General features: G+C 44.0%; 2 long non-coding RNA genes across 4 annotated transcripts; one reads left to right on the forward strand and one right to left on the reverse strand.

Moving 5' to 3' along the window:
• Positions 1–2,029: 2,029 nt before the first annotated feature.
• LOC144172645 (uncharacterized) lies at positions 2,030–7,659 on the reverse strand. Of its 3 annotated transcripts, XR_013323075.1 has the most exons (5): positions 7,409–7,658; positions 2,517–2,643; positions 2,359–2,438; positions 2,217–2,303; positions 2,030–2,147 (listed from the first exon to the last, which is right to left on the reverse strand). It is a non-coding gene; the product is annotated as an uncharacterized LOC144172645 (long non-coding RNA). The 3 variants fall into 3 exon arrangements; XR_013323073.1 differs by having other exon boundaries at positions 2,037–2,147; positions 2,217–2,438; XR_013323074.1 differs by having other exon boundaries at positions 2,134–2,165; positions 2,217–2,438; positions 7,409–7,659.
• On the forward strand, positions 3,099–4,689 carry LOC144172644 (uncharacterized). The gene is made up of 2 exons (XR_013323072.1): positions 3,099–3,322; positions 4,615–4,689. It is a non-coding gene; the product is annotated as an uncharacterized LOC144172644 (long non-coding RNA).
• Positions 7,660–11,944: the final 4,285 nt, after the last annotated feature.

The raw sequence follows: 11,944 nt of genomic DNA on the forward strand, positions 1-11,944 counted from the left end.
CAAGTGCCCAGCCGGGTCCCGGTCAACCCAGTAACAACGTGTGGGGTCATCGCCTCCTTAGTTAAAGGAGGCGATGGTGGGGTGCTAGGTATGTCATCGCAAGTGTTTTGCCAGTCACAAGTTCGAATCGCCGCGGGTACATGCTTCTTTTTTAAAGCAAAGCTTTTTACCTCTACCCCCCAAGGGTTCTTTCGCGACCGTTGGTGTCACCAGAAAACTCCAGAGAACAAATAAAAGAATACTGGCACCGCCGGGAATCGAACCTGGAACAAATAGACTAACAAAGCGAGAGCCCGTTGTCTTACCGATTTAGCTACGAGCCCACGCGAAGACTGGGAAGAAAGGTGGTGTACTCACCAAGCACATCTACGGGTTTACCCTCTGCGTTCTCGCTGAATGCCTTGAAAGCGTTACGCGACCACTCACGCCCATCTAGTGGCCCTGTGCGCACCTTTCTCATGGGATTAGAGTTTAAAAAATTCAAGGAAGCTTACACCAATGCATGGCATCTCACTTCTAGTAAGCCAATGTGCTAGAGCCTGTGGCCTCCAGTGTTCACGTAAACACTTACAGCTCCTTGTCGTCCGCCCTCACGCCAAATCAAGGAATACATTCAAATACTCCTTGATGGCCAGGCCATCACTCCAAGCCCCAGCATCAAGATCCTGAGCCCACATCTCGAGGCTAACACCAAGAGTGACGTCTCCTTGCAGCGCCTCAAAAACAGCATTAATCAAATCACACACATGATCAGGCGAGTTGCCACCAAGAAGCTAGGCCTAAAGGAATCCGGTACCTTTCGATTAACTGAAGCTTTTGTCCTCTCGAGAGTTACTTATGTCAACCCCCTGTCTTCTCGACAAGGAAGGCATAGAGATGCTTTATATAATGATTGGAATACCGTCGAGCAGGCCATTCGTCTTCTCCCTAGTAGCACAGAATGTTGCCCGAACATTTCCACAACGTTTCCCCTTAACGTTGCCAAAACGTGGCTAATGTCCGCTTTTTTTAACGTTAGTGCAATGTTTCCCAGAAACATTGCGTCAACATGATTGATATTAGCATTGCTCCAACATGGGGGCAACGTTTTAAGGGTGTTGTTTTAATGTTTGGATAACGTTGTTTCTGACGTTCGTCAACGTTGCTACACTCTTGGAGCAACCTTCCAGCCACATGCGGGACACATTTGAACAACGTTATGAGACGTTTTCTGATGACATTGCAGCAACTTTTCAGCTACATTTTCGCAACGTGCATACCACATTTAAACATATCCCTGTACCATTCGGACGTTGTGATAACATTGCTACAATCTTGCAGCAACTTTAGATCCACACTTTTAACATGAAGTTAGCATACAAAGAACGTTGCTGCAATGTTCAAGCAATGTTTTTATGAAGTTGCAATAACATTCCTACAATTTTGCGGTAACTTTCCAGCTATATTTTTCCAACGTGCGGGTAACATTTAGAAAACGTCGCTATCATGTTCAAGCGATGCTTCCTACAACGTTACCGCGACTTTACAGATACGTTTTTTCCCCACGAGGGCCGCATCGATCCGCGCACTGTTGATATGACGTTCAAGCAATGTTTCTCTTACGAAGCGATGATATTGCAGCAATGTACAGGTAACTTACAGTTACATGTATCTAATATACATGCAACAATAACTAGATGAAAATATTATAGGTTAACTTTTTCCTAGACAGACGATTGTTGACTGCATGATAAGCGAGCACTTCACACCTCGTCCTCATAAACTCCTAAAAGGTATAAACTGGCATTTTAGACTGCATGTTCATACATTTGATCCCTACACTGACCAACACACACAATTAAGGCAGTCCGGCAAAATAACAAACTAAGAAATGGCGGAATTTTAAAGCAAGGAACATGCCAGCTAGCGTAAATAACAACACTGACACTCTTTAAGATGAAAGAACATGTGCATTTTATTTTACCATTAACAATCGATCCGAATACGTATTGTGTTAAAGCAATTGCAATTTCGCAAGTACGCTGTTTCAGCCGTTGTCTTCGTTTTTCTCCTCCTGGGCTTGCTTGTTCTTCTGCCTTGACAAGTCGGTTTGATGACATACTTGACGGCCATGAACCCAGTAACATGGGGTTGTTACTGCCACGCTTCTGCGAAATGAAAAAAAGCTGTAGTTTAGGAGAAGTTGCAAAGTTGTTACAGCATAGACAATGTCTCACCTCTCAGAACACCAGGACTTTTGGCATACAATATGGCCTCATCAATTTTCTTGTACTGGCACTTCAAATGAGGTTTGACTGCCATTCCTGGAAAACAAACAAAATGGCATTGCTCTAACACACAGGGTGCTCAGAAGCTCACCTGCAGTTTGGATGACGCTTGCTGCCAGATGAGCTTATTCGTGTGTCAATGTTGTGGTGCTGGTAAATCATAAGGTATTTCTGAAACAAAACAGAGTGTATAGAAGTGGTTCAGAAAACTGAAGTGAAGCAAATTTTAGCTAATAGAGAAAACCTTACCTTTAGGAAGGAATATTATAGCAAAACAGGCCTCTTCACTTTTCACTTTGTCTTGCTTGTTTAACTTTTTCTAATGCCCGTGCCAACTTTATGACGCACATCGCTTGAGTTGGTTTCTCAAGCATCCCTGGAAAACAGAAAAGGACAAAATACTGAATTATATAAAATACCTTACAGCTTTCTTTCCAGGCCATTGAGTAATTAAGTGAAAAGTCTTCGATCAGACAGCTTGCCAGAGAATTTTCAATTAACAAGAGAAGCCGACCAACTGATGACGACGTGGTACGTCGGCAATCATTGAAAGAGGACGATAATTACCTCAATGGCCATAAACATAAAAACGCAACGAACAAAAATTAGTAAACAGGCAAATTTAAAGAAGGGAAACATTACATGTACAACTAGATGAAATTACAACCGTGTATTTTCTTCGTTGCCTAATTTTACCTTGGACGATGCTATATGTACTACGTAGTGAAGTCCCACCGGAAATTGCTATACGCACTACCCATGTAGCGCCATCTATGGGTGCTGTCAGAAACACTTTTTTTATGTTTTTTAACGTACGTGGTCTCAAGCGTTCGGACGGTCGACCTGGCTGCTTTTCGTCGCTTTTGACCGATCCATGGATGGATCGGTGCCACCAATCTTGTTGCGGCAAATCACGGTAATAAAGCGCAAGTATTGAGTCGTGGGCCGGGCTGATGCACACGATTCGCGCCAGGGCCGTCAAGCTGGCGTGGCAACTTCCCGATCGCGCCGTCAACACACCGCAGTGGTTCGAAGACGGCTTGGCCAATCTGAAGGTAGGTATTTCTGGCCTCGTTGGTTTGTCCCGTAACGCTTGCTTTACTGATGTTGAAGTAGGAGACCCGCATCGACCACCGAGCTTACGTTTCCTTCACCAGCCTTTCCAGCCGATGCGTGAGCATGCATGCACGTCGCGTGGGTCCTTCAGCCTGCCCGTGCAACCGAACGGTGCGAACGCGTATTGTATGCCTTCAGCGCGTTTCCCCTCGCCTCGTTAAATGTCGTTGCATGCATTGTTACAAGTGGGATGACGCATAAGGACAAGCACTTTTTTAATCAACAAGTGTCAAGCTATTAGTAATGATAGGAGATGGGGGGAGTCAGTGCTGATGCTTGGATCCGTTTCCTAGTGCCGAATAGGCATGGAGGCGTATATCTTTCTCAGGGCCAATATATCGTTCCAAGTTGTAGTGAAAGTTGTGGGACAGACCATGAAGGCACCCGTGCCCTTTTTTCTTATCGTTTCTCTTTGAATCAGCCTCGTATTTATGCATTGAGAACCAATTCGGCCAGCGGCACACTTTATTGGTTCCGTCAGCAGGATTTTATCTTGAGGGGGCCGGCAAATCCAGTTTCACGAAGGAAGAGGCAGAGGGCATGGGGGAGGGTGCAAGTGCTGGGGTAGCTTGGGGGGGGGGGGGACATGTATACGTTCTTATTCTGCAGTATGATTCTAATCTTGTACATTGCTATTTTGAATCAGAAGTGGTTTTCTTTGGGTGGCAATTCCTTTTTCCTAAAAAATGTGGTTCTTACTGTAAACAGCACCAAGCAGCAAAAAAAGGATATCAGTTCTAACTGAGGGATAAAGGTTCACGTCAATTTATAAGGCTATGTCAAAGACTACTACAGCTTCTGTAGGTGGTGTGGTTCCAGTTGGGCTAACAAGCGATTTGCAAAAAAATTGGACACCACTTCACACTGTGTGGTACGTCGCATACAGTTCTGCACCATCTGCCCCGATTTTCTGTGACTGTCAGTAAAAACTGGCTGCTCCAAAATAATAATGAAGAAATTTCTTAGCCACATTTACATTCAGGCAAAAAGTATTGTGCAGCCATTTCATGTAATAAGAGTTGGTATGGAAAATCATGCTCAATAGGTTTTTCACGAAAGTTGGTTTCAAGAATTGAAATTGGGCCAGTAGGACAAAAAATAACACAAAATGAAGAAACAACGCAACAAAGGTCCTGGGTTTTGCCATGTATGTTTTTTTTTGCTCTATTTCTATCATGTATATAAGGAGCACAGCCGTATTGCTAATTATATTGCACCTTTGGTTTTACAGGTCACCCAGAAAGGACAACACCACCTGAAGCTGAGGATATGGTGTAATAAAAATTTACTTTATATTGTAAAACAATGGCAGTGTTGATGTGTTCTTGAAAGTGTAAGAAACAATAGTCTTTCTTGGACCTTCTGCATGGAGACTTATTTTTGGATAACCTGAAAACAATGTAAAATAGTTAACTCGTTTCTTCTTGTCTTCTTTTTCGTTTAGGGTGGAGGGTGCTTCTTTTTTTTCAGGTTGTTTTGAGTTGACTGTTTTTCACGATTGATTCAGTTATTTAAGCATTCTGGAGTAGACATATTCTCGTTACAACTGAGCAGACGTCGCCTGACGTTTACCATGCTAAGCGTCACACGTGCACCCTGCATGCTCACCATGAGCACGGACGAGTTGCAGTGTATGAATGAAGATAGCACAGAATTCTTTTATCAGCATGTAAGCACCTAAGAGTCACATACTGGAGCAAAATCGTGGACATCTTATGTGCACAGAAATAATAGCAGTTGCCCTGCCAGTTGGAAAACACAATTCGAACAACGCAGATGCTAATCAATATAATTCCTTCTGCCTAGAAATGGCCCCTTTCCTGTATTTTCTAGTTTACAAATGTAACGTGACGCTTGGCTGCAGCAGCTCTGATAAACTAGAAAGTGTCAACAATGAAGAGATGGGCATTGCTTCCACATAATTTACAGAGATAATTTTTTTTTACCATTCGTGATGTGAAATTTTTTTAGCGAGTCTTTGGATCTTGGTAAGAAACTGCTACAATGCACAAAGTAAAACGTGGTGGTCAAATGGCACTGCTAGCATGTAACATTATGTACGTGAAAGAAAAAAGTTCTATACATCTTCCTGTTTCCTTTTCCTGTGTCTGCATGTTGAAACCGCCTTTATTTACCAAAAGAAGGCCGAGTGGGAGGAGGGGTGTGAAACTTTTAAAGGTCACACTGCTAAAGAATGTGTCCTAAGCGTTTCTTAAAGACTATGGATGAGCTGCTTTACATCAGAAGCGTTTCTTACTATCACATTTAGCCCAGGTGACTTTCTTGCACAGCTTAACGATGAGCTGCTTTACATCAGAAGCGTTTCTTACTATCACATTTAGCCCAGGTGACTTTCTTGCACAGCTTAACCGCCATGCGGAAAAGCCAACTTTAACAGCTCGAGGCAAGGTGCGGTGGTCGTGGTTTGCGACGGAAAAAAAAAAAGGAAATTCACTGGGGATATTTTTGAGCGCGACAGAGAGCTCACCTGCATACAACCCAGTGCAGGGGAAGGGAAGTAGAGGGGGAGTGATAGGATAACGTAGAAAGAGCGAGAGAGAAAGGTATAAAGAGAGCTGTCAGTCCTACAAACACATATGAGCACAGGTGCACGTTCTCCCGTTTGTACTGAGGAGTTCCTGTAGAACATGCTTTAGTTGACTGCTGCGTAGTCAATTAAAACTGGATTTTTGTGCGCCGCCGAAACCACAACGCGCTAAGACGGCACGGGGCAGCGTTGTAGACATCTTACTCAGGGATCTTTAGTGTTGATCGAAACATCGGGTACGCACAGTAATTTTTCGCCTTCATCGTAAATTCAACGCAGCCTTGGCTGCCGGGAATCGAACCCGAGACATTTTACCCCCTGCAGCCATGAGAGACCATGCGAGATCTGAGCTATCTGGCGCCTGTTACTAAGGCGATATAAAGCCGCCGTGGGTTATTATTTAGAGAGTTGGCAATACCCAGGAATGAACAGCTTCGGGCTACACATACTTGCTTATACAAAACTCAAAAATAAAATAAACAAAAAATGACTCGGCCGGCCCGACCCAACATACGATATGTTGATCAACACCGTATCAACCGTATGTTGTGCACCAGCTGCCCGCGTAATTTCTGTTCCTGCCTCGATGAAAAGCTCAAACGCGTCGTAAACGACCCTGTGGGCAGCCATAATCTATTTCACGCCCATGACTACAGCGCAAACTTTGCCGTGACCGAAAAGGTACGTTGCCGTTCGTACAGAGTTCGCGTCAGCCCGCCACCAAGCAAGCTCGGGAGCGTTTCTGACAACGCCTCATAGATGGCGCTATATGGGTAGTGCGTATAGCAATTTCCGGTGGGACTTCACTACGTAGTACATATAGCATCGTCCTTTTACCTTTTGCTCTCGAAAAATGTGCTAAAAACTGGCTTGAGCTGTTTTATTTTCTTATTTTTATTTATTTTTGATCATTTCATTTATTTATTTTTATTTGTCATTTATTTTCTTTATAGTTATAAGCATCCGACGTAGACCAGCCTTTCACATGGAAAATATGTGAATACTACAAAGACGTCAGGCGTTGTTTTACATCGTAAGATGGTTCGCATAAGCAGCTGATAACATATGGCTTAACTGCAACGCTAAATTGTGTTCCGTTACAGCATGCCGCCGAAACTCGCGTGAAATTAAACATAACAAAGTTATATTTATTAGTTGTATTTTTCGCGTTCGTGAGCAGCTGCGGCGAGAAGTAAATTAAAAGCCAATCGTACATATCAAGGTTCTTGCAGAACATATATACATTCGATTTCAGCATCATAACAAAAAATCTACTACTGAACGCCCACCTGATTTCTCATTATACTCTTTCCATAAAATTTAAGTGAATACGTGTTCCCCTTTTACAACCGTACGCATTCACAAAAGCAAGGATATGATTAGAAGTTAGAAACGGGAGGGCAATCTTGTTCCCGCTCTTTTACGAAGTAAACTGCATTCGAAAGAACGAGGTGAGCTCAGAAAATCGAGCGCTTACCTTCACTGGTCGGTTGCTATGAACTTTCCGGCCCGCAAATATTCGCCGTAACATGCGGCCACACAACAATATTTCGTATGACATGGTTCCTTCTCCATTCCGTTTGATTGTCACTATGGCTGCTCCTTTCTGAAAAAAGCGCGCGCATTTCGTCTACTCTTCCCAACCCACCGCCGGCTGCCAGTCGCAAAGGAGCATGAGGGGAGGACCCCTCTGCGAGGGGCGCGCACGTGTGCGCGTATGAGAGGAGGGTAGGACGCTGGCCAAGGACGAAAGCCTTTTCTTTCGGTCTTTTTTTTTTTTTTTTTTTTTTTCGGCCATTCCCCACTTCGCGCTCGGCTGCTGAAACTTCCTTCGCGACACACAGAAGGGACGGGACGGGACGCAGCTTCGACGAAAACAAAAAATAAGGCATGCAGGAAGAAAGGAATGCGCGAGACAGCGTGCCTGATTCCCAGCTGAAGTCTCGGAAAAAGGCGGGGTTCCGAGAACGCCTGGCGCCCTGCTGTATTTCGTTTCGCGCCAAGCAGAACGCGACAAGTGTTCGATGCATTGGAACCTCTTACGAATAAAAATTACACCAGGAAAAATCTGAAGATAGTGTGTGCAATGCTATTGGAAGGGAACAAGAGCAAAAATTTTCAGGTTACTTGGAAGGTTCGTTTGTATAATGAGAAAAGATCCTTGAAATAGGCCAATGAGCTTTCGTACAGGCAGTATCTCCTGGAAAATGGGTGTCACATCAGGGTTAGGTCTTTGTTTTGTTTTATTGTTTCATATATGTTACAATATCATGGTGCTCTGACTTTGGCGCTCGAGGTAGGTGAAATGTCTATGGGGAAGTTGAAATATAAAACAGCCCACTTCATGTTGTCTATTTCAAACAAAGGTGCAAGGTGTGGACTAGTTGGAACGTTCGCTGATCAGAGGGGCTATAACAGTGACTAAATGTCACAAGAAGGGGGCAATTTAAAGTACGTGAACTTTGGGCTTTAATCTATTTCATAAATCAACCGTAATTACTGCGGCAATGTATATATGAAGGGAAAACACACGATTGTAATTAGCTGGCGACATGTATACGGCTCGCACACCCATATGATGCACAGAAATTTATATAGCTTGCATATAAAATTTCTCCAGTAAATTAATTTTTTCGAGCAATTATGAGGATCCAGCAACAAGGCAATGTTTGAGCCTTCTATCTAGATTATTTTTGTTTAAGGATATACAGGCGGCAACATAAAACAACCCGGCCATGCATGCTTTAAAGGGGCCATAAATAGGCTTCCGAAGGTCGCCATTGTATACCGCGCAATCGCTAAAATACCCATTCACGGCAACATTTACCAAGTATTACACCTATTACACCTAACGAATAAAAACATGAAGCAAAAATTTGGTGTCAGTACTCCTTTAAGAGAGAAAGTTAACAGTGCGAGTCGCTTGTAAAAACTTAGCAAAATGGAACTGGAAATTTTCCTTGTCGATGCACGATTACCTTTTTATAATGCAACCGTTTACTACCAAAGGAAGGCGCGCAATGTTTTAACAATAGGAAAGGAAAGTTGGGAAGTCATTTCTGGATGCTGTTTTCAGGCAGTTATGAAAGAAATGTGCGCGAACTTCTTAAAGATACGGCCAACACGTCGAATGAAAAACACGGCGTATTCCCGATCACTTTGTCTTTCCATATGGTGCACGTTTCCCAAAAGAACACATCTCCATTGTAAAGAGGCCGCGTTAAATTTCGGTATGATGTCATGGTGAAGTGAGCGGCTATGGAACGTAAAGGAAGCCAAGTCGGAGTAGATACCATTTGACGATGGCATAAAAAGCTATTTTCTTGTTGAAATTCCAGTTTGTTTATTTATTCAGCAAATAATGATTGCAAAATAACACACGGCAATGAAACCCAAGTTCTCATTCATGCCTCACGACGTCGAAATGCTGCGCCGTCCGTTTCACGCGCGCGTTGGGTTAATTAGCAGGCGCTGTGCATTTGGTCAGTTTCCTGGATATATGCGGCATGCACATGGACAAAAACGCACCCGAGTGGCATTTGTAAAAGACTCACGAAAACAGCCCGATAGTTGGCCATACGTGACAACGCACAGTTGAGGGTGAAAGCTGCGCGGCTTTATCGGTGCTCAGCAGCTGTGTTTTGCTCTTTAAGTTTAATGATGTGTTAAAATCGCCCTAAAATATCTGATTTGACTGATTATGAGGTTTCATGCGCCGACGCTACACAGGCGATGAGGCGCACCGTAGTAGAGGGCTCCGGATTAATTTTGACTACCTGGGGATCTAATTAACGTGCACCGAAATCCCGAACACACGGGCATTTCCGCTTCTCGCCTCCACACACACACACACACACACACACACACACACACACACACACACACACACACACACACACACACACACACACACACACACACACACACACAAAAAAGCGGCTGCCGCGGCCTGCAATCGAGCCCGCGTCCTCGGGCTCAATCCTTGGACTCAGCGCTAGCACAACAGCCACTGTGGTGGGTTTCTAGAATAACTAAATCACACTATAAGATGAGACAATCGGTATACCAATTGCATGAGCGACACGGCCTGCAGGGGCTGGTGCGAACCGTTGAGCGCACGGATGTTCCAATAAGAGCGCATTCGCAAAATGGAAAAGTTGGTTTCGTACATCAGTGAAATTCTGCTTAAAACACGTCATTATTTGGGTGTCATTTACACGGATCTAAGTTGATTTACGCTGCAGGTATTGATTTTTCAGAGCGTGACTGTCGTACCTATATAATTTGATTGGCTTTTTACTAGGTGTGGCACAGCGACGTTTCATTGCACACGTTCACAAATTTCGCGGGGACTGGACTTCACGGAAACGCGTCCATAGCCAACAAAAGCGGCCGCTTAGAGTTATTGTAAGTCCAATCTGTCCTCAAGAAACTCATGTGTCAGATGCACGCCGCCAAGAAATTTTTGCGTGTATACGTCGTATGCGTATATACCTTTAGGAAAAGTGAATGAAAAAAAAAAAACGGGTATAGAAATAAGGTGCTTCGTTGTTGAGTCATATCTTCAAATTATTGTGGGCACCTCACCGTAAAAAAGTAAAAATTTGTTCATCAACTCCATAAGAAAAGTGCGACTAGCACGACGAGTATAGAAAAGTCATGATTGCTTTTGAAAGTGACTGTTTTTGAGCGATATTACGAAGGCTGAAGTTCAAATGGGACATATAAATGGAGCAGGGATAAGCAACAAGTAGGGGGCGAGGGGGAACACAAACTTCTTGTTATTGCATGTTTACTGATGAAAACAAATAACGCGCTGCAAAGATTGGCTTAAACTGAGCTTGCTATTCCGTAAAACTAAGAGGAAACATGTAGAATACAGATACAGTAATCCCTCGTTATAGCGAAGTCAGCAAGACGGCGAAAAATTTCGTTATAAGCGGTATATTGATATTAGCAACCACTCGAGAAAAGCTAAACCAGTTTAGCTTATTATACGCAACAGCTGCGAGGAATCAAACCATAATGTATTCACTGAAGCAAAACGTTATTCAGAGTAAGCTGTGGTGGCTGTTTCATGTTCTTGCCGGGCGAGAGCAACCCCTGCTACAATTTGACCATTTGACCAAGCAATGCAGGAGGCTATGGTCGCCGCCCACAAAAATTGGCAGCGGCAGTGCCCCTTTTATAGGGGGGCGTGCGGGCGTCACGAAACGCTATACGAGAGTTTTGCGCTGAAAAGCGCCGCAGATGCCGTGGCTCGAGACGGAGGTTGTTTGTTGAGCTCAAAAAATAAATAAATAGTAATAATAAAAAGATTAACCGCTCATTGGGCGTACAAAGCACAATCATGAAAACTGATCGGTTTCGCATTAGGGGCATTGCATGATCACTGGGAATTGTTTTCCCGAGTTGTGCAGCCGTGAAGTTTGCAACACAAGAGTTCTTCGGCGCCTCGTTGTCGGCGACACTGCCAATTCTACGGTTCGATTGCCAGTGTTCGCGCACCGTCGTGTCCACGCCCTTGACCAATGTGTTGCGACGAAGTTCAATGACCCTACCACGCATTTGGACCGTTTGCCCAAAATGGGGATCACCCGAATCGAGCATGACCGGCTCGATAAAACCGCCGGCGAAGTACCACTTAATTCGCTCTAAGCGGGTCAAGCTCTTCTGGCGCTTCGAGTAATGCGGCCTAAAATGCATCCGTTTGGGTTGGGACCAGAATAAATTTCGAATGAAGCGATATTTCGAATAAAGCGATTTCGTTATAACGAGTGACTACTGTATTTATATTTATTGGACGTAGTTTTTCGATGATTATAATAATTACGCCTGCGTGACTAATAATAGAAGTTCGATTTCTTACACGTGGAGGAAATCGCCGCGGGCCCATCTGCAACACAGAGAAATGCCACTGCCAACACGATCATTGCGGGGTAATTTGCGGATGACGCGAGCTCACGCACGACACTGATAACCCTAGCAAAAATTCTGATACAAATTCTAATAC

The sequence above is a fragment of the Haemaphysalis longicornis genome, unplaced genomic scaffold (assembly GCF_048455015.1).
Source record: "Haemaphysalis longicornis isolate Haplotype H1 unplaced genomic scaffold, Haemaphysalis longicornis Haplotype H1 scaffold_25, whole genome shotgun sequence".
Taxonomy (NCBI): domain Eukaryota; kingdom Metazoa; phylum Arthropoda; class Arachnida; order Ixodida; family Ixodidae; genus Haemaphysalis; species Haemaphysalis longicornis.